Here is a 19295-nt window from a genome sequence, read left to right as displayed (position 1 = left end):
AATAACTGCAAAATATACACCAAAAATAACACAACACCAGAAGACAATCAGCAGGTGGCAATTGGAAATTTCATTCAGAAAAAGTTTGGGTTAAAAAAAAAAAGATTATAAACATGTGACTTAACAGTTAGATTGTTAGAACATACCTAATCTCAAGTGGTAATAAATTTCACATTAAAGAGGCCACAATTGCTAATAAGCAAATTGGAATCAATATTTGTTATTTTAATGGATTTTTTAAAAAAACAGTTAGCTCATAGGTTAACAGTATGCTCCTTTGTGTGATTGTGCGAAGTGGCCATGATCTTTCAGTGTAACTGAGGAGATGATTTACTTAAATCAAAGAAAACAGATCAGAGTTTAGCAATTCATTTGGCTGGATGTGCTGCTAAGGTTCTGGGTTGATGCCCTTTCTGTGTGCTCAGCTAGCCTTATATTTAATTAACCTGGATGCCTAGATGCATGCTAATGTTTATTTTGTAGTTGATTCTCACCCTACCACTGAAGCACAGAAGGACAAAAATGAAAAGTTTTGTAAATAGCCTTTTAAAAAATGGAGCAAAATAGAACTCCTTAATCCAGCAAAACTTAACCTCTTGTTACAGCTTTTATTCTTTTTTCATAGTGTATTTATAGCGTACAGAATTGATTTGCAGGATTTAGACAAATTAGATGCTGGCAGGATGCTACTGGAATTAAAGGCACATACTTCCAAGTAAATGTGCTCTGGGTGATATTGATAGTCACACATGAAAAGAACTGTCTTTTTATAATAGCTTTGCTAAAAGAACATTTCTTCTGTGTTCAGAAGCTCGATACAGAAATTTTACTTTTGTTCTTAAATGATTGCACTGTATTAATAACATATTTCTGGTCTTCCAAAGGATAGCCTCTCTTGACAATCATGCCGACAGAAATACTGGTAACTCTTTATATAAAAAGTGCATGGAAAATCCTGTTTAAAATGATGGTCTGTTAGAGCATGTAGGCATATATAAAAAGTTTTCTCATCCAGAATTTTTCAAACTGTAGCCAGTTTTTGCTATTCTCCTTACATTTAGAGCTCAATTTTAGCTAAAATAAACTGCTATATAGAAAATAAATACCTTAGCATAATTACTTTAAAATAATATTTACAAGTAAGGATTCATATTATTTTTGAAGAAACTTTATGCCTGTTGATCCAAAGAAACAATACACAAGTGTGGGGAGAAACTGTGGATACATTCACAGTTTGCTTTTTACCCAGTACAGTGGTATCCCTGGTTACGAACTTAATTCGTTCCAGAGGTCTGTTCTTAACCTGAAACCGTTCTTAACCTGAGGTACCACTTTAGCTAATGGGGCTTTCTGCTGCCGCCGCGCAGCCGCACAGTTTCTGTTCTCATCCTGAGGTAAAGTTCTTAACCCGAGGTACTACTTCTGGGTTAGTGGAGTCTGTAACCCGAAGTGTCTGTAACCTGAGGTGTTTGTAAGCTGAGATACCACTGTAGAGCTTTTAAACTGAAGCATGTCTCACACTAGCTTGGCAACATATGAGTTGGCCATTTTTCGGGTAGAATCAGTGCTTTTTTCCTGGGGGTACGCATGCCCCTAAACATTTTGTGAATCTAAGTTTGGCCTCATTGAGGGGCAGTATTTCAATATGAGTAGGAAAATGAGAGTACCCCTAAACATTTTTTAAGGAAAAAAAGAACTGGGTAGAATTATAGAGTATCTCACAGCTGAGGACATTATGTGTAGGGCTGCCATGTGTCTGAGTTTCCCCGGACACATCCAGAAATCAGACTTTCAAAATGGCGTCCAGGTGGACATATGGCAACTAGGGTGATTTTTAAAGAAAAATGCTTTAAAAAGCCCAAAGACTCAGCAACTTGCCTGGCTGGCTTAGTCTCCCAACCCTGACAGAGATAATAATAACAACTATAATTTACTGCTTTAATGGTTACCAACCACACTTTACCATTTTAGTAACAACATCATATTCTACAGTGCTCTGAACATTGTAGTGCCTTCATTCTCCCACTCATTGGTCATGTAATCTTCTTAACAAATTCTAATGCTATTCTCCCCCCCACTCCTAGTGTGCATAAAAGAAGACAAAAAAGTATTAGTACAACCACTGAAAAAGCTATAATATACTTTGTGCTACCTTGCGTCAGTAGTCACGTGGAACAATAATAATTCAGGGCAATATAGATAGGCTTGATGGTCTTCACTTCAACACTGTGTAAATAGGAAATGAGTGTTCAGGCAAATAAAGTGGTTATAGCAAGCAGATAGATTGGAGAGCTGGGAGAAAGCCGATGTACTAAAGTTCCTGTCAGTGCATGGTCTCTCTCACGGGGAGAAGAAAATGAAAATTCAGATTATATGCCAGTTGCCTTGTGGTGCTGTGAGGTCTACAGCTTTAGCTCTTGATTGCCAAGCCTGTGAACTGAATTAAATCAGAAATACTGAGATAAAACAGAGTATCATTTTGAGCTCAAATGTATAAAGAGTTTTAATGGTGTATTTGGAAAGCAATGATCATGCTAAAAACATTAAGGCTGCATCTTAATGTTTTAATATTATATTTTAATCTTTTTTTTTTTTAGTTGTATTTTAATCAACTTGTTTTTATTATTGGTTGTTAGCCGCCCAGAGCCCGGTCTTGGCTGGGGAGGGCAGGGTATAAATAAAAATTATTATTATTATTATTATTATTATTATTATTATTATTATTATTACTACTGCTGCTGCTGCTGCTGCTGAATAATATTAATACACCAAGAAATCTATTGTTTCTTATTTTTTTCAGTGCCAGCTAAACTCTTGCAAACTACTGGGTTGTGTTGAATGCAACTGCTATTTTTTCTGAACGTTCCATGTGAGATGCCATGTGACACCCATTTAACTAGCCATTTGTTTTATCCTTGGGTGTTGTTTTCTGACCTTGGATAAGTGACAGACATTTTTTGATTTAGTCAAAATGCTTGAATGCATCCTTGCCCAGAAAGACCTAAATGTTACCTCATTGCTTCAGGAATATTGCTTAGTACTCTGAGGATGGAGAGACCATTTGCTAATACTTAATGGGGAGAAACTATTCCATAAATCACCTCTTCAGTTGCAACCCACTTGAAAACGGCAGGAACTTTAAACATTGCTAATCCTCAGATAGATTTGTATAGCTCAAATTGCTTATGTTACTCTTTATTGGACGTGTTCAAATTATACAATGTTCTTTAAGCAGTAAACATATTTTCTTAATAAATAACTTTTTAAAAGAATGCAATCTCAATTAAAAAAACCCAAACCCTGAAACTCTGTCTAGAGAAGATAGAAATACTGTTGGTGGGTGGGTGGTTTGTTTGTTTGTCTGGGTGGGTGGTGTTTAATCTCTTTTGGGTGGGGTTTCACTCCCTCAATAGCAAGGGTGACTATCCTCTTTTGGCCTGAAACCACATTCACCTTTGGCCAACCCTCTGAAGGCTACATTTTAGTGATGGGTGTGACTGCCCACGGGACACAGGCATACACAGGACACACATACACACAGAGGCAGGCAGCCCTGCTCCTCAGATGATTCATGAAAGTTACCTGACAAGGGCATGGGTTATAGCACCTGTCCACTCATCAAACAATCAGTCTGATTATTGGAAAGGGGAAGTTTCCCAGCCCTGTGTCTGTTTCCCATCCCCTTTTGCTGCCACAGCCAAATTAAAGGATCAAATTGTCCAGTTTGGTGGGTGCCAGTAGATCCAGCTTTTCCATGGGAGCCTCAGTGGCACATAATGCCTTTTTCTATCAAGCTAAGGCTGGTGAAGCATCTGTGACCCCTATTGGACAGGGGTAGTGTGGCCATGCTTTGGTGACATCCAGATAAGGCTATTCTAATGTGTCATTGACTGAAAATATGTTGCTTTGGTATTCTTGGGAAACTAGTAGACTGCTGATTAGGCTCACTGATGAAAACTTCACTCTTAAAAGCTTACAAAACAGCACAAAACAGGATTGCCTGTTCCAATAGGAGTTGGTTATCCGAAAGGTTCTGCTATCTGAAGTGAGGTGGGTAGTAACTGGGAAGGTGGCCTTCTCTGGTGTGGCATCCTGCTTATTTTTATTTTATTTATGCATTACAGTTTATATTCTGTTTTATTGTCAGCAAACAACAACAATAGAATAGAATGTTCTCCTCAGGGAGGCTTATTAGACACCTATTTTACTGACTTTTTCATCCGGCCAAAGGCTCTTTTACTTTCCCAAGCTTTTAATTTGTGGTTTTGATTATATTGACATCTGTTTTATTCTGTTGTTTGTTTATTTGTATTGTTTGTTGTATTATTTTGTATCCTGCCCTGAAAATGAATATTTCACCACCACCACACTTCCTTTTAGAATATATGGGCACCTTGAACTTTTATGCATCTTTGATTTTATGGATCATCCTCATTTTGTATACAGTATATTATCTGTGCTACTAGTGAATATTTGAACAATAGTAAGTTTTCCTTGTTGTGGAGCTCGGGACAAGTTAGAAGTAGAGTCAGCCTGCAGCTTTATTTTAAGTCACGCTTTCAAACTGGAGTGCAATCATTATATGTCTGAAGTTTATTTAACCTATTTATCTTGCACTCTCTCAACAAGGCTTTACATCTGCTGTGTCAAATGGAACTAAGGCTGCTCTCAAACTGGAAATGAGCTTGTATTGGAGAACCCTGTTGCCTTCAATATTATTCAACTCCCATGTTAAAATATAAAATATGTAGGTCATCTTAGATTATGATATTCTGCCCATACTCTGTAAGGTCATCTAATTACACATAATGGGTTGGATCCAGAGTTGTGCTTTGCAGAGTTTTGCTCATGTTGGAGGAAGGACTGGGGAGGTGATTTGACCTTACCAGCACCTCCAGAAAAGTTGCTGTGGAGGGTTGGGACCTTCTGGAACAGCATGAAAAAAGCACAGTATGCTTTTTGCGAGATAATCCATTGTCAAGCTTCATAACAGATGATAATACACCAAAACAAAACAAAATATCCCACCCTAACTTCCTTAGTCAGCACAGGCCTGTTAAATGGCACCACAAATATTCTTGTTTTGCTCCCTACAATGAATCAAATAATCAGAATGAATGAATGGAATATTTGTCCTGTCTGCATTTACGTATTTCCAATTCTGTGTTGATCTGACTCTGAATACATCACAAGAAAGGGGACGCAAAATCAGCTTTGTTTGTTTTAACAACACTGCTGGCTACATTTCAGTTAAACATAAGGCACAGCCCAGTAGCCCTTGTACTTCTGACTGGTGACAACTACCAGAATGTCCTTCCCCTTTGCTATGGCAATACTAGTCCAACTGGCAATTGGAGCAAAATCTTTTGGACAGCATTTATGGAAGCAAGCTTATTCTTTAGCCATTATTTGTTCCCAAATGGCTCTGTCCTTGTCATAGTTTACTTCCTGGGAAAGGATGTAAACCTTTTACCAAGCCTTGTACCTCTGTCTTTTTAACTGAGTGCCCTTCCTCGTGCTACTGCAGTGAGAGGACAGCTATAAATTACCAGGTCCCCTTCAGTGTGCTACACTGTCATCTGATATGGATGACTTTCCTCACTGGGTCTTATAACTGAGGTATTTAAAGTCAACGAAGGCTGCACTCTGCTTAAATATTGTTATATGTAAGTTTATTGTGCATTAATTAGAGGCTTAGCCTAGGATAGCTTTAATCAGGGATGCTAGGTTGAGAGTAAGTGGAATGATTCAGGCACTTATTTAATCTTACATACCAGAATGGTTCTTACCTACCTTGCTTTTTTTTTAAAGGCTAAGCTGAGATATAAAGTAGCTTTTGTATTTGTGTGAATAAAGTGAAGCTTTAGTTTCAAACGGTTCTGTGTTACAAGCCTGCCCATAATGTTACCTGCTGATTGCCGCCGGTGCGGAAAGCAAAGCTTGTTGCATAGAGGCATAAACAAAAACTTTCAAAATGATTTACATAGCACTTTGCTTTTGCTAGATTATTTAATTTTTCTACTCTTTAATCATTTTTGCTACTAAAAGCATAGTTAGCACAAATAAAATATCAAGTTCCAGAGCAGTACATACAGGACCACTTCAGTAATTATACTTTGTATTTACTTACCTCACTTCCCTTGGGGAATTTTGGATGCCTCTAAGTATGTCAATTTAACCTTACTAATTACTGAGATTATATAGAACAACGTGTCATTTTGAAGCACTTAGGTTGCTACCCAAGTATTGTGCCAGAATGAAAGCTTGGAAATGAAAAATGAAACCAAATAAGAGTACATATCCCTATTTTCCCTTACCACAGTAATTATGGTGAAACGCTCTGTGTTCTGGGCAATGCAGACTATTATGCTTTTATAATTCAGACAAACCTGTTTTTGTTGGTGACGATAGATAAGGGAGAGTGGGTGAGGGAAAGTCTTGATTAATCCCAAATGCTGTCATTCCAGGCTTCTACCATGCTCAGCAGAATTTTTTCCATGGAATTTCTCAGATTGTATGATCTCACCCAGTTTATTTATGAGAGTTGTGTCTTCCTCACTGAAGGTCAAAACATGGCTTAAAGTTAAGGGAAGCCACCCATGAACTTCACAGCTGAGTGGAAATGAATCATATAATTATAGAACTATAGAGTTGGAAGGCCTCGAGAGTCATCTAGTCCAACTCCTGCAATGCAGAAATCTCAACATGCGGTCTTTCATCCAATCTGAAACCATACTGGACCTGGCGTAGGTTTGCAAATGTGCTAGCGTTTTATTACTGCACCAGTAGGAGGGGTTTCAGTTTCTCATATTCAAGTCCACCACTCTTGCCACAGCACCCCACGTGGTATCATGGCAATTGTGTCATGTGTGCTTGTTTTTTCTTTCTTTAGTCATGGGGAAGGCAAATACTTTTGTTCTTTTTTTGTTCTGGGAGGAAATTTGCCTACAGCAGCATCCATCCAAAGGCAAACAGCAGCAATGGTCTGGACAACAATCGCAACAACAAAAACACACCACAAAACTCTCTGATTTAGCCCAAAAATTGTTATTTCTCACTTTTACTTTATATATATTTCATTACTCAATGAGCATAATTGATACAAAGAAATCAATTAAGATTGCAAAAGCAAGAAGAGAATCATTTGCAGACATTCTGAAACATTTTATTTATTGCTTATGTTGTGTTGTAGTTATGCATTTTTTTTCATGTCGTAAGCTGCCTTGAACATGGTTCAAACTCTGGAAAGGCAGCATCCAAATAAAATTATGTATGGATGCATGAATGTATGTAGAGTGGTACCTCGGGTTACAGACGCTTCAGGTTATGTGATTTTGGGTTGCGCACCACGCCGAACCTGAAAGTACTGGAACAGGTTACTTCTGGGTTTTGGCGTTCGCGCATGCACAGAAATGCTAAATCGCGCTTTGCATGTGCACAGAAGTGCTGAATTGTGACCTGTGCATGCACAGAGGTGGCGCTGCAGGTTGCGAACATTGAGGTTTGCAAACGTGCCTCCCGCATGGATCATGTTCACAACCCAAGGTTCCACTGTATGTACAAATCCACTGGGTGAAAGCTTTTAACAACTTGACCTGACACATGTATCAGATGAATTTGATTGCCTACATGACAATATAAAATAAAGTAGAAAAAAATAAAATACTGTGTCTTCCCACTGCTTGTAGTTTGTAGCTGCTTAAAATAATGCACAACATTTTTATCTGCCATAGATATCTGTTGCACTGTGTTTTGCAAAGTGTCTGTTCCAGACAGCATGATCTGTAATCCATATGTTTCCATCCATTTACAAATTCTCTTTTTGTATTTTGTTTGGCTTTTAATAATGAACTCTGTTAATAATACACTGGATTTATGGTTTTTGCTTTTGTTTTTGTTACTGAGCACTTTCCAATGACAGTTTTTCCAACTTAGAAGTAAAAAAAGATAAAATCTGATGCAGTGATGAATAGTTTCAAAAGGTTCAGTGATACAACTTTGGAACTGTTACCATTGGCTTTCTTACACCCTGTAGTTTAGCATACATTTTATGTATGTATGTATGTGCCATGGCTTGTGAGAGATGTGCTGTAAGAAGAGAGTTGACAGCTATTTTGGCTTCGCAGACTTACGCAAAACATTTTCATGATGCCTACCCATTTCTTTTTAAATTTCAAACTGCTTCTTATATGTAATCTAAGTGGAAATTGCTGCCAGTAATTAGTTTCCTGTGGAAGTCTATGATAGGGACAGGACTAATGTGACTGTTGCTGTAAGACTAGAGGATTTCCCCCGATTAGCAATAAAATGAACTAATTTTCTTTGTTCTTCATTCCTCCCTCCCCCTTTCTCATTTTACCACATTTACCAATGAATTATAGAAGCGTATATCTTTCTCCCTCTTTTGCCTTGTAACAGATCATGAGCATGTAGTCAAAGAATAGCTACTGTAGCCTGTGCTTTGCTAACTGAAGATTTTGTATTCATACTGCACCCACTATTCCTATTGCAAACTCTGATGTACCTTAGGCTGGTATATCAAGAAAATGCTTATGTTCTTATGTTATGATGGATCAATGTTGTTGTTTTGTTTTTCAAATCATACTTTGTATATGCTTGATACAGATTTAGACTGCAGACCTATGCACCCTTACCTGGAAGCAAGCCCCACAGGCTACAGTAGAACTTATGAGTAAATGTTAGGAGGAAGGGAATGTAGCTAGGCAGAGATGGGCTCAGGATGATGGATTGCTGTGGAGCAACCTCCTAGGGCTGGTATAGCTTGGTGTTGTCTATCTGATCCCCTGGGCTTTCCCAGCTGGTCACCTACCTGGGACTTGGGAAGTTAGATATAAGGTGGAAGCTTTAATGCTCCCTCTTCTCATCCTCATATAAGATGTAAACTTTTGGGGTGGGAACTATTACTGATTTAAGCAGGCAGCTTTTGGGTAGTTACTAAGGAGCACGTTGATGTTATTATGTTCATTCAGATTAGTGGCTTATTTGGAGTGTGAATAAAGATTCTGGCCTTGGTTCAGTTTAGTTGTCATGGCAAATAAATATTTATGGTGTGCTGCATATCATGTGAACTCCTTTAGCAATGTACACTTGTTCTGTATCAGGCAAAGCTTGAAGGCTGCCGCTTTGTCAGATCCCTGAAGTACCTTTGTTAAGCAGCAGCTCTCTCAGCAGTAGGCTTGAAAGAAAAGAGAGCTCTGAGCCTTTGACAGTGGAGGTGTGGTTTAATTGTTTGACAGCTTTCTGTGTGTTTGTAAAGTTCCAGCAGGGGTTGCTCAGCTTGTGTCTCCTAGGACTGATCTCTCAGAATTGTAAAAAGCTTCTCTGTAAAAGATGAAACAATAAGCTTGTTTAGAGCAGGGCTGTGCTGCCAAAGGAAGTTGTCAAACATTAGCTCTGCAGCTGCACCCACAGCAGCCAAATTATTGCACTGACATGATGACAGCTCTTCATGGCTGCTTCGTGGGGAGGACACAGAGGGGGATCAGAGGTACGCATATAGCTGGACAGCATGGATCACAGTCAGCAGTCATAAGTTATTGTTAGCACTGTCTTTCCAGCACGGCGGTAAACAGGTTTATGAACATCCTGCTCTGCTGCATTTAAAGTAGACAAACAAGACCTTAGCATTGTATGCCATACACTATAAAACCAAATTTCAAGAAGAAAGACTGAGAAGATTTGGAAAATCTTAGTAATTACCAGCAGGTGGTCAGGCACCAGATCCAGTATTCAGCGCTTTTTTTTTTTTTTTTTTTGTCTAAGAAAATGTTTAGGGGGTACTCTCATTTTCCTACTCATATTGAAATACTGCCCCTCAATAAGGCTAAACTAAGATTCACAAAATGTTTAGGGGTATGTGTATGCCAGTGTCCCCCCAGAAAAAAGCACTGATAACTTATGTGAGAGGGGGGAGAATAAATGTGTCCCTGATAAATTTCAGGGGAATGTTGCAGTGTTGGTGGGTTGGGCTTTGTATATGTCTTGATAACAAGGCAGAAGGAAAATTCTTCAGGGATATGATTCGCTCCCGATCAGTATTTCTCTCCTTCCTCTTACAAGCAGCTCACTTTTGCTTTGCTCCTTTTTTTCTGTCATGTTTACTTACCTTTCTTCACTATATTTACTTTTTTTCTTCAGATCTCTTCTTGGCTCCACTGATAGCAGTTTCCCTTAGTCTCCTTTCCTTTCCTTTTTTTTTAATAGAAAAAGACAAAAAAAATGCCTCAGATTCCCTGTGTTCTTTTCCCCTACTCTTTTGGTTTCTCCGTCTGTCTGTCTGTCTGTCTGTCTGTCTGTCTGTCTCTCTCTCTCTCTCTCTCTCTCTCTCTCACACACACACACACACACACACACGGCTTGGCGGTGGTTGTTTTTTTGCCTGTTCTGTCGGGCAAGAAAGAGAGGAAGAAGCATTTGAACCTTTAAAGCAGGGGTAGGCAACCTAAGGCCTGTAGGCCACATGCATCCCAATCGCCTTCTCAGTTCAGCCCCCGGACGGTCTAGGAATCAGCATGTTTTTACATGAGTAGAATGTGTCCTTTTATTTAAAATGCATCTCTGGGTTATTTGTGGGGCATAGGAATTCGTTAATTTTTTTCCCTTCAAAATATAGTCCGGCCCACCACATGGTCTGAGGGATGGTGGACCAGCCCAAGGCTGAAAAAGGTTGCTGACCCCTGCTTTAAAGGAATAGGAAAAGGGAAGCTCCTTCGCCCTGTCTGTGGCCTCACCAGTCACTCCGGCGTTCTATTTTTCTCAGTCCCACAGCCTCAGGGTTTGTCGCTCCAGTGAGTCTACTCACAGTCTTCTGCGCTCCCTTTTCCCTTCTAATATACATAATTCTATTTGTTGTCTTCCTGGCCTACATGGTCTAAGCCCTTTACCAGCATGATGGAAGTCCAGCAGGTCCAGTTATTCATGGGCCCCACTGCCCCTGAGAAGTCTTCCATGGCTAAACAGAAGAAGAAAAATGTTGATCAAGTCTTGGAGACAGCAACAGCAAACCAGCATGCTAGGAGAAGCCAGACAAAGGGAGGCTGAATCAAGCAGAAGGCATCTGTTAGGGGAAAGGGTAAGACATTGCCAACCCTCCCCTGGCCACTTGCGGCCCTCCTCTTCTCCAGAGGCTTTCTTTTCATTTTCTCCAGCTCAAGGGATGATTTAAGTTCACAGATCCCTCCCAGCCTTTTCTCTTTCTTTCATCATCGGATGAGGATGGTTTTATGGCAGAGGTTTTCAGTCTTTTCGAGTCCACAGCTCCCTTGACCAACATTCTTTTTGTGGCACCCCTGTGGCACTCAGAAACCCAGTTATGTCACCCTTGCCTGCAGCGCTGGCAGCCTCTCACCCTTTTTAGAATACCCTCCCTTGTGGAATGTTCCCTCAGCCTCCACTCCTCTCCTTTCCTCTCCTCTCCTCTCCTTGGGAATTCTCCAGGAAGCCGCCGCAGCCACCCCTGGTCTCTGAGCTGCTCCCCACCCCCACCCCCACCCCAAAGACAAGTCCACCCCTCAGCCAGCCCCTGCTCATACCTTGCATGCTCAATTGAATAAAACAGGCTGTCCTGCACCAACTCTCAGCTGAAGTCTTACCCCGTTTTACAAGCTCCTTCACCTGCTCAGCCAAGGCCCGCTGGCAAGAAATTTATGAGCTCACAGGCAGCACCTAAAATACTCTCCCTCTCAGCTCAAGGCAATCTTTATTATGCAAAGTCTTAGCTACCTTGTAACTAAGGTAGAAACCAAAAGGGTGGGGCTCCCCCTGAAGAGCTGTTTCCCCGCTGCTGCTGAAGTTGTGGCAAGACTAAAGGAATCACAACCTTCCATGTCTAGAGTTCCAGTTCCTTTTCCCTTTTACCAAGGCTGAATGGGGTTCACCTTTCCAAACTTCTTGCAAAAGGACTCCCCCCCCCCTCTGTTGCTTCTCTCAGACAAACTGTCATCCTACACCAAAAGCTACTGGGGCCATCCAGTCTTTGTAGCCTATGATGGCTCAGACTTAGCAGTTATGCTATGCTGACCCAATGCTGTTAGCATAAGCTTAACTTAGGGGTTTCCAGTTTGGGCACTGTTTTAATAAAGCCTTGAATAAATCTACCTTTTAATCCATCTTGGGTCGTCCCCATGCTTTATTCTGTCCCCTTGTCAAACCATTACAATTTCCTTTGCTTCTCTGGAGATAAGGGCTGGCGATATATAGGTGATTGAGTCAGGCTTGAAAGATTCACTTAGGGGGAGCAAATGTTGCTGTTTTTCACTATGTTTGGTAGGAGTTGCTTGTGTTATGCCCTGGAAATTCTCTGCCAAAAATTTATTCATTTTCCTGATATGAAATGTACATTTGAGGTAAATCAATCTCTGTGTTCAATCCTCAAATGTATGATAATTTTTAAAAGAGCTAAACCCTTTTCTAGTCTCCCTAGAAACCAGTATAAAAAGGCATTGGACAGGGAACTTCTAATATTTTATTTAAAGTGGGCATTTATGACTGGCCATTGACCTTGAGATTCCATTAGAGATAATGAAGGGCAGCATTTGAGGTTTCTTTCACAGCATGCAGCAAATGATGCATACCCCCAGATCATAGGACATTTCCTGTTCCATGCTGTGCAAGAATGGTGCATAACAGCATTTGCATTAGTTGCTTGAACAAAATAAGATGAAACAGCAGTTTTAGTGCAAAAGAACAGGGTTTTTCTTTTTGAGTGTCGGAAACAACAGTTGATATTAGCAGCTGCTAACTAGTCATCAGTACTGCCTAAATATCTCCAGTCTTTTAAAATGGTAGGTTTTAGTAGCTGCTAACTAGCTGTTAACTATTTAACCCTCTCCATTTTTAAAAACGTTAAATATTTTCCCAATGTATGTAAACGTAAGAGCAACATTGTGCCTTTAACTCTTGTGAAAAGAATGGAAAGATGTTTGCAAATGCACCACAGAGTAAGTCTCTTGGCTTCTAATATATTTTGAACTCCAGCACTTATTCATCAGGGAATATTTTCAAAGAATAAGCAGGTAAATCTGTTTTGTTATTTCCATACAAGGCTAAGATTGGTGACTCTGAAGCTTATTGTAATCTCAGTGTATTCTTTCCTGATGAATTACCAACATAGACCGGAGAATCTATTCCGAAGCACCATTGTTTGACAACATATGCCTCTCATCCTGAGAAATGGCTGCAGATGGTTCTTAGACCCTATTTCTGTCCAATTAAGAAACTGAGAAAACTTTGGACAAATGCAGGGCTTCAAGAGTGAGGTCTCAAATTAAACAATGGTGCTTCGGAATAGATTCTCCGGATTGCTCCGGACAGCAAACGTGGAACAGTAAGAGCCAAAGTAAATGTGTGCCCAGGTGCTACCACCCCCTCTGCCTCCCAACCTAGGACAAGAACCAGAGGGGACAGAATTGTCAGGAGACCAGGTTCTCAGCTGTCTGCACACCTTCCCTGGGAGCTGGTTCATTCATGATAAGAATGTATGGGTTTAGGGTCAAATAAGGCCACAACTTTTATTTATTACAGATGCAATGGGTTTGGCAAAACCATTAGCAAGCCCTCAGAGGGGGTTGCTCCTGAGGCAAGGAGGACCTATGACATATATCAAGTAGGATTACTTCCTGTGGGAGCCCCACCCTGAGGAGTGCTGTGGCCCTATTCCCCAACTGGACATCTGGACAGAAGCACCTCCTCCTGGATTCCTTTAATGGGATACCCCTTTTTGTTGGAGAGGCAGGCAGAGGCTTATAACCTCCTCTTCACCAAGACTAAGGCCAACCCAAAGCCTAAACTGCCAAAGTTGTAACAACTGATTTGAGGTAGGCAAAAACCCCAGACAGAGCCAATTGGTCTGAAGGACAATTTCCTGCCTGGCCCCAACATTTGGTGACCAACATTTGTCCAGAGCAAGTTCATTAACATAACAGGAACAAAAAAACATGAAGAAAGTGGGTGGATGACCTGACAAGGAACTGCCCTGGAGGATGATGCCAGGCCTCTTTAAATGCTCAAGGTGCAGACCCAAAAGGCCCCCCTGAGGAGTGTACGTCCCTGGAGTTGCCTGCCATTGGCAAAATAAGCAGGTGGCTATGATCTAGTTCCCTAGCTGGTTAGGAAGCCCAATAAAGATTCCCACTGGCTGAAGGAAGCCGGTGCAATCCTTGCCAGGGGAGTGTTCTGGGTAGTGACGACCAGCCTGCAACACTGCTGTCCCTCGAGATAGGTAAGCAGACTTACAGTAAGCATGACATTTAAGTGCACTACTCTTCTCTCTTTTCTAAACAAAAAACCACAAGTGGGGTTGGATAGAATCCGGATTGCTACCAGGAACACTCCATTTTCCTACCAAAACTCACCCCCCCCAAAATGGCTTTTTGTCTCTGAAATGTGCACAGGGCTGCTGTAAGTAGTGATTCTGGGTAGACAAATAGCATGGTTGAAAGGACCAATTTGGATCCCCCCACAACACACACACACAGTGGATTTGCGTAACATTAAGGGCGCTCACCACTTCCCTTAACACCTAGCTTGGCCCTTACTATACTCATGTGAAGAAGTGTCTGCACTACAGGAACTTAGGTCCTCTGTAGATGTCAAGATCCTACCTTTAACCCTACCTTCAGAGAATACAGTAATGACCTTGTTGAATTCTGTGAGGCAATTCCAGCAAGGTGAGTGTTTGACACAGATGCTTTAAGCATTCTCACTATTCTTTTTTTTATTGAGCAGGTTTAATTTTGCCAAACAGCAGCATTTCTTTTTTTTTTTACTGTAACTCAAATGACAGCTTACTACAGAGCTATTTTTTATTTTGAGTCTGAAAAGTCTACACAGTGTGTGTATATATATAATTCAATAATCCTGCTCCAATTCAATAGAGAAATGGCATACACAATTTCCCTTTGCCAGAGTGTTATGAGAGAACTCGGTCAAATAAGGAAATGAAAACCAGATTTAACTTTGGGGGGGGGGACCAAGCAGTTGTGTTTAACTTGAAACCCTTCAGAAATATACTAAAACAAGACATTGAAATGACATGTGCAAATGCTTTTATTCTATAGCTCTATCCTTAGTCATAACCTTGGTTTACCTGTGCTACCTTAGCCTGTGTATTTTATATGAACAACATTTCAATAATACAGATGAAAAGCTACAGAACATGCTTGGAGAAGCAAGGCTACATTATTTTCTACCATATATAAATGCTTACCTGCCATCCTGTGGAAGGTCATTTTTAAAAACATTCCTTAGAGCACAGTTGGCATTGGCAGGACACTGAAATACAGTATTTTATGTGTTTGAAGGAATTCAACTAAAAACAATTCAGATCTTCCAGGGGCTTCTTTGGGAGCATGGAATAGTTTTGGTCTAACCCTATAGACATTATTGTAGCATCTTATAGATTTTGCCACCTTTTTCTTACAAAATGCAACTCCTTCTGAGTAGTATTTGGAAGCAGACACACAGCTATATATGCTATATTTCTTTAAAATGTATTCTTGTTGTTAAATTAATAACCTTTCATATAAATGCCAGTGTGATTTACAAGCATAAAATAAAAAAAATTAAATTGGTTAACAATAATAAAAATAAACATAATGTAGAAAACTCCCTCCCTTTCCATTCAGATGAAAATGCTTGTCAAAACGGGAACATATTTAATTGTTTTCAGAAACTACAAGTATTGGGATGCTGTTCCACAAAACAAGGCAGTCACACTGAAAGCCATGTACAAGTTGCTGTGGAGCAGTCTGCTACTATGTTAAGGACTAAATAAGAGATTCTTTAGCAACAATGTAACATACTGCGGCAGTATAAAAATTACAAGCTGGAAATGGAAAGGTTAAAGTAGTTGCATGCTTAATTTGTGGATTTTTCATTAACTCGTTTGTTATACTGGTTATGAGTAATCAGTGTTGTCCTTTTTGGTGACATTAATCATATAAATTCTCTAATTGTGTACTAACACAAAGTTTCTTTTAATGCTGGTTGATATAATTATTTTGAAGATTATTGTCACTGCTGGTTCAGTAAGAAATCAGATGATCAACTTTGAAAATATTTAACATAGTTCACTAGCAAAGAAACTCAGTTTTCTCAATGGTAGATAAGTAGTTTAATCTGATATGTGGAAAGTGCCCAGTGAGCACTATGGCCAGCATACAAAGAACAGTGAAAATAGTTCCATACAACTAAAGAGGGTTTTGGAGTTCTCTCCTTAACTGCAGTCCAGAATGCCACAGAAAACCCCACTTTTGAAACTAGGTGGACTTTCAAAAATCTGTTTGTGATGTAACATTGCGGCATACAGTTGAACAAAAAAGTAAAATTAAAAAATCCTGATTATGACCAAGTCTCTAAAGTAGCTCTTTAATTCTTGGAAAATTCATAAAACTGAACAAACACTCACTTACCTAATTTCCTTCTCTTACCCACACATTAGTATGGGGTGGGAGGCACGACGTGCCCTTTCTGGGGTAGTTTGTCCACATTTGGTCTCCATCCTGCATTCAGCTCTCACCTGTGGCTCCTAGAAGATGTAAGCATGTGACAGTGGCCGCACCCCAGGAATGCCTACAACTGACCAGCTAAACTAGGTGAGGATAGCTGATGGGCCTCAAACCCTCGGTGAGTTAGGGACTTCTCCTGAATGCAAAGACAGGCTCCAGCAGATAGAGCGGATGAAACTAATAGTGGATCCAACTAGATCGTTTCTGTTCATGCTGTGGAGGGAAGTGAGGGGCAGATGGGGCTCATCAACCTGGGTCTGTAGCCCATCTGGGAGAAGGAAAACTCTGACCCTAAACTTCCGCTGCCTTGCGGCTATACTATCTATGAGAAAGACTTTAGGAGTAAACCATGAGGGAAAAGCCATACCCACTGCCTTGCAGTGTATCTTTGATAGAAGAAAAGGCTAAGAAGAATAAAGACTCTGAGGCAATTGGATGGCACCTTGCATGCCTCCTTCTGGCAACTCCTGCAGCCAAGCTGGTGTCAAATGTATTGCTCTGTTTTCCTTTCGACCGTATCAGTGAGGCCAAGAGGCGAGTCTTGTCTGGGTAGCCCAGGACCTCCATAAATACTGCCCAAGCTTGTGCCCCAGGGAGATCACTTTGGTGCTGCACTTTGGCTTTACCTCCAGAGACGCACTCCATTGTCTGTTGAGACAGACAGATGCCAACAACAACCAACACATTTGTACTGAGATAGGATAGCCTAGAATGGTGTCAAAATTTGCTTCATTTGTAGCTCAGATCTCTCCTTAAGTTTACTACATTTTAGCTTGTGATAAGACCTAGATGTAAGTCCCATCAAACTCAGTGGGATTTACTTCTGAGTAGACATGCAGTTACATGTTTGGGCTGCATGCCCATGGCAGCTTATTCCATTTTCATGATGCTTCCCTGTTAATTTTCACATTATATCTTATCACATGACATAAAAGGCACTTCCAGAATTATAGCAGAATTTAGTGGACTATGGTGCAAGTTTAGGATTTACTTCCATATTATTAGCAAATGGATAATTTCTGGAAGCAAATAACACGAAATTAAGCACTAAACTCACACTATATTTCACTATTGTTCCTAAAGTGGCTTGATCGATTGATTTAATTTATACACTGGCCTATACCTGGAGGTCTCATGACGGTTCACAGAATAAAATCAAAATATAAAACCACAAAATACATAATCAGAATAAAAACAACAGTACAATAACACACCCACAAAAGAGTCACATTTTAAAAGGGCATATTGTGTGAAAGAGCAAATATAATGCAGAACTTCACATTTAGGGGAAAATGTGGGAACTAAATAAACTGCCATGTAAACATCCAAATTAATGATGTTATACGTTAAGTGTTGGTACAGTATCAGTTTTTGTTCCATAGGATCAGTTGAAATGCTTTTTAAGAAATGAGACTTCTGAGTTGACATGCATGGAATTGTGCTGTTGGTTATTTATAGTAGCAAACTGAGAATCCAAACAAGCCCCAAGAAACCATTTCTTCTTCAGTTACTTGTGTATACAAATTTTATAATTAATACGCTTATTGGAGGTTTTTTTAGTGTTAATATGGATATGATTGTTAACATAGATACAAGCATACAATGTAAAGTATGACAGAAATTTACAGTGTATTCCTAAACATAATGACTCAGAAGTAGGTCCCATTTTATAGTATATTGTACAGTGGTGCCCCGCAAGACGAATGCCTCGCAAGACGGAAAACCCGCTAGACGAAAGGGTTTTCCGTTTTGGAGGTGCTTCGCAAAACGAATTTCCTATGGGCTTGCTTCGCAAGACGAAAATGTCTTGCGAGTTCCTGCGGGTTTTTTCCCCTCCCCCCCTTTTTCTAAGCCGCTAAGCCGCTTATCAGCTGATCCACTAAGCCGCTTATCAGCTGATCTGCTAAGCCGCTAATAGTGCTAATCCGCTAAGCTGTCAAAGGGCTTGCTTCGCAAGACGAAGAAACCACAAGACGAAGAGACTCGCGGAACGGATTCTTTTCGTCTTGCGAGGCACCACTGTATTTTAAAATGGGGTTTCAGAGTTTTTAGGGGTTTTTGAATGTTTTATGTAGATTTCCATTTTCATTGTTCTGTATGGGACAATGACAATAAAGATATCGTATATCGTATTAATTTAAAAATGTGCATGAAATTGGTATATTTCTTGTCGTATTCATATTCTCTCTGTATTCTGTGCAAATATGCAACTGTTGCATGTATAATAAAAATTAGATAGAGAATAACTATTATGTAAAATATGTCATATTGCCATCCTAAATGCAACAACTTTTCCAGTAAATTTGAAATCCTCTTCCTACAATGTCAGCTTTTCTTAGGTAGTCACTAATGTGTAATTATATAAATTAGAAGACTGCATAGGTGGGGAAAAATGCAACTAAGTAGTATATGACAGTTATTAGATGGTTTATTTGCTTAATTCCATGAGAACAACACTATTTTTTTATTTAAAAAATCCTGGCAATATTAAATTTTAAAGTATCGAAATATTAAACTATAATATTTTCTTATTCTAATCTTGGATACTAAACAAAGGTTTTGCACTGAGAATAAAGCATTCCTTTTGCATGGAATAAAATTTACAGCATAAAATTTAAGGAGTTTATCATGTACACTGAAATGATAGTCTGCCTAATGTCCACCTTACGATACTCCTCAAACATAAAAAAGCCTTCATGGATGAAAAATAGAATAATGAATATTAACTGAATTAGTCATTATCTTAAAGTTTTGTTTAAGAGTGACATA

The 19295-nt window shown here is 39.7% G+C and overlaps 1 protein-coding gene and 1 long non-coding RNA gene across 3 annotated transcripts in view; one reads left to right on the top strand and one right to left on the bottom strand.

Annotated features, from left to right (window-relative positions):
• SLIT3 (slit guidance ligand 3) overlaps window positions 1-19295 on the top strand; it is a 413892-nt gene that overhangs the window by 186240 nt on the left and 208357 nt on the right. The gene's annotated exons all lie outside the window — the stretch shown is intronic.
• Window positions 9223-10365, bottom strand: LOC307209648. The gene is made up of 2 exons (XR_013835693.1): window positions 10127-10365; window positions 9223-9342 (listed from the first exon to the last, which is right to left on the bottom strand). It is a non-coding gene; the product is annotated as an uncharacterized lncRNA (long non-coding RNA).

Source organism: Podarcis cretensis, assembly GCF_951804945.1.
Source record: "Podarcis cretensis genome assembly, chromosome: 2".
Classification (NCBI taxonomy): domain Eukaryota; kingdom Metazoa; phylum Chordata; class Lepidosauria; order Squamata; family Lacertidae; genus Podarcis; species Podarcis cretensis.
This window is presented reverse-complemented; position numbering and strand designations above follow the sequence as displayed.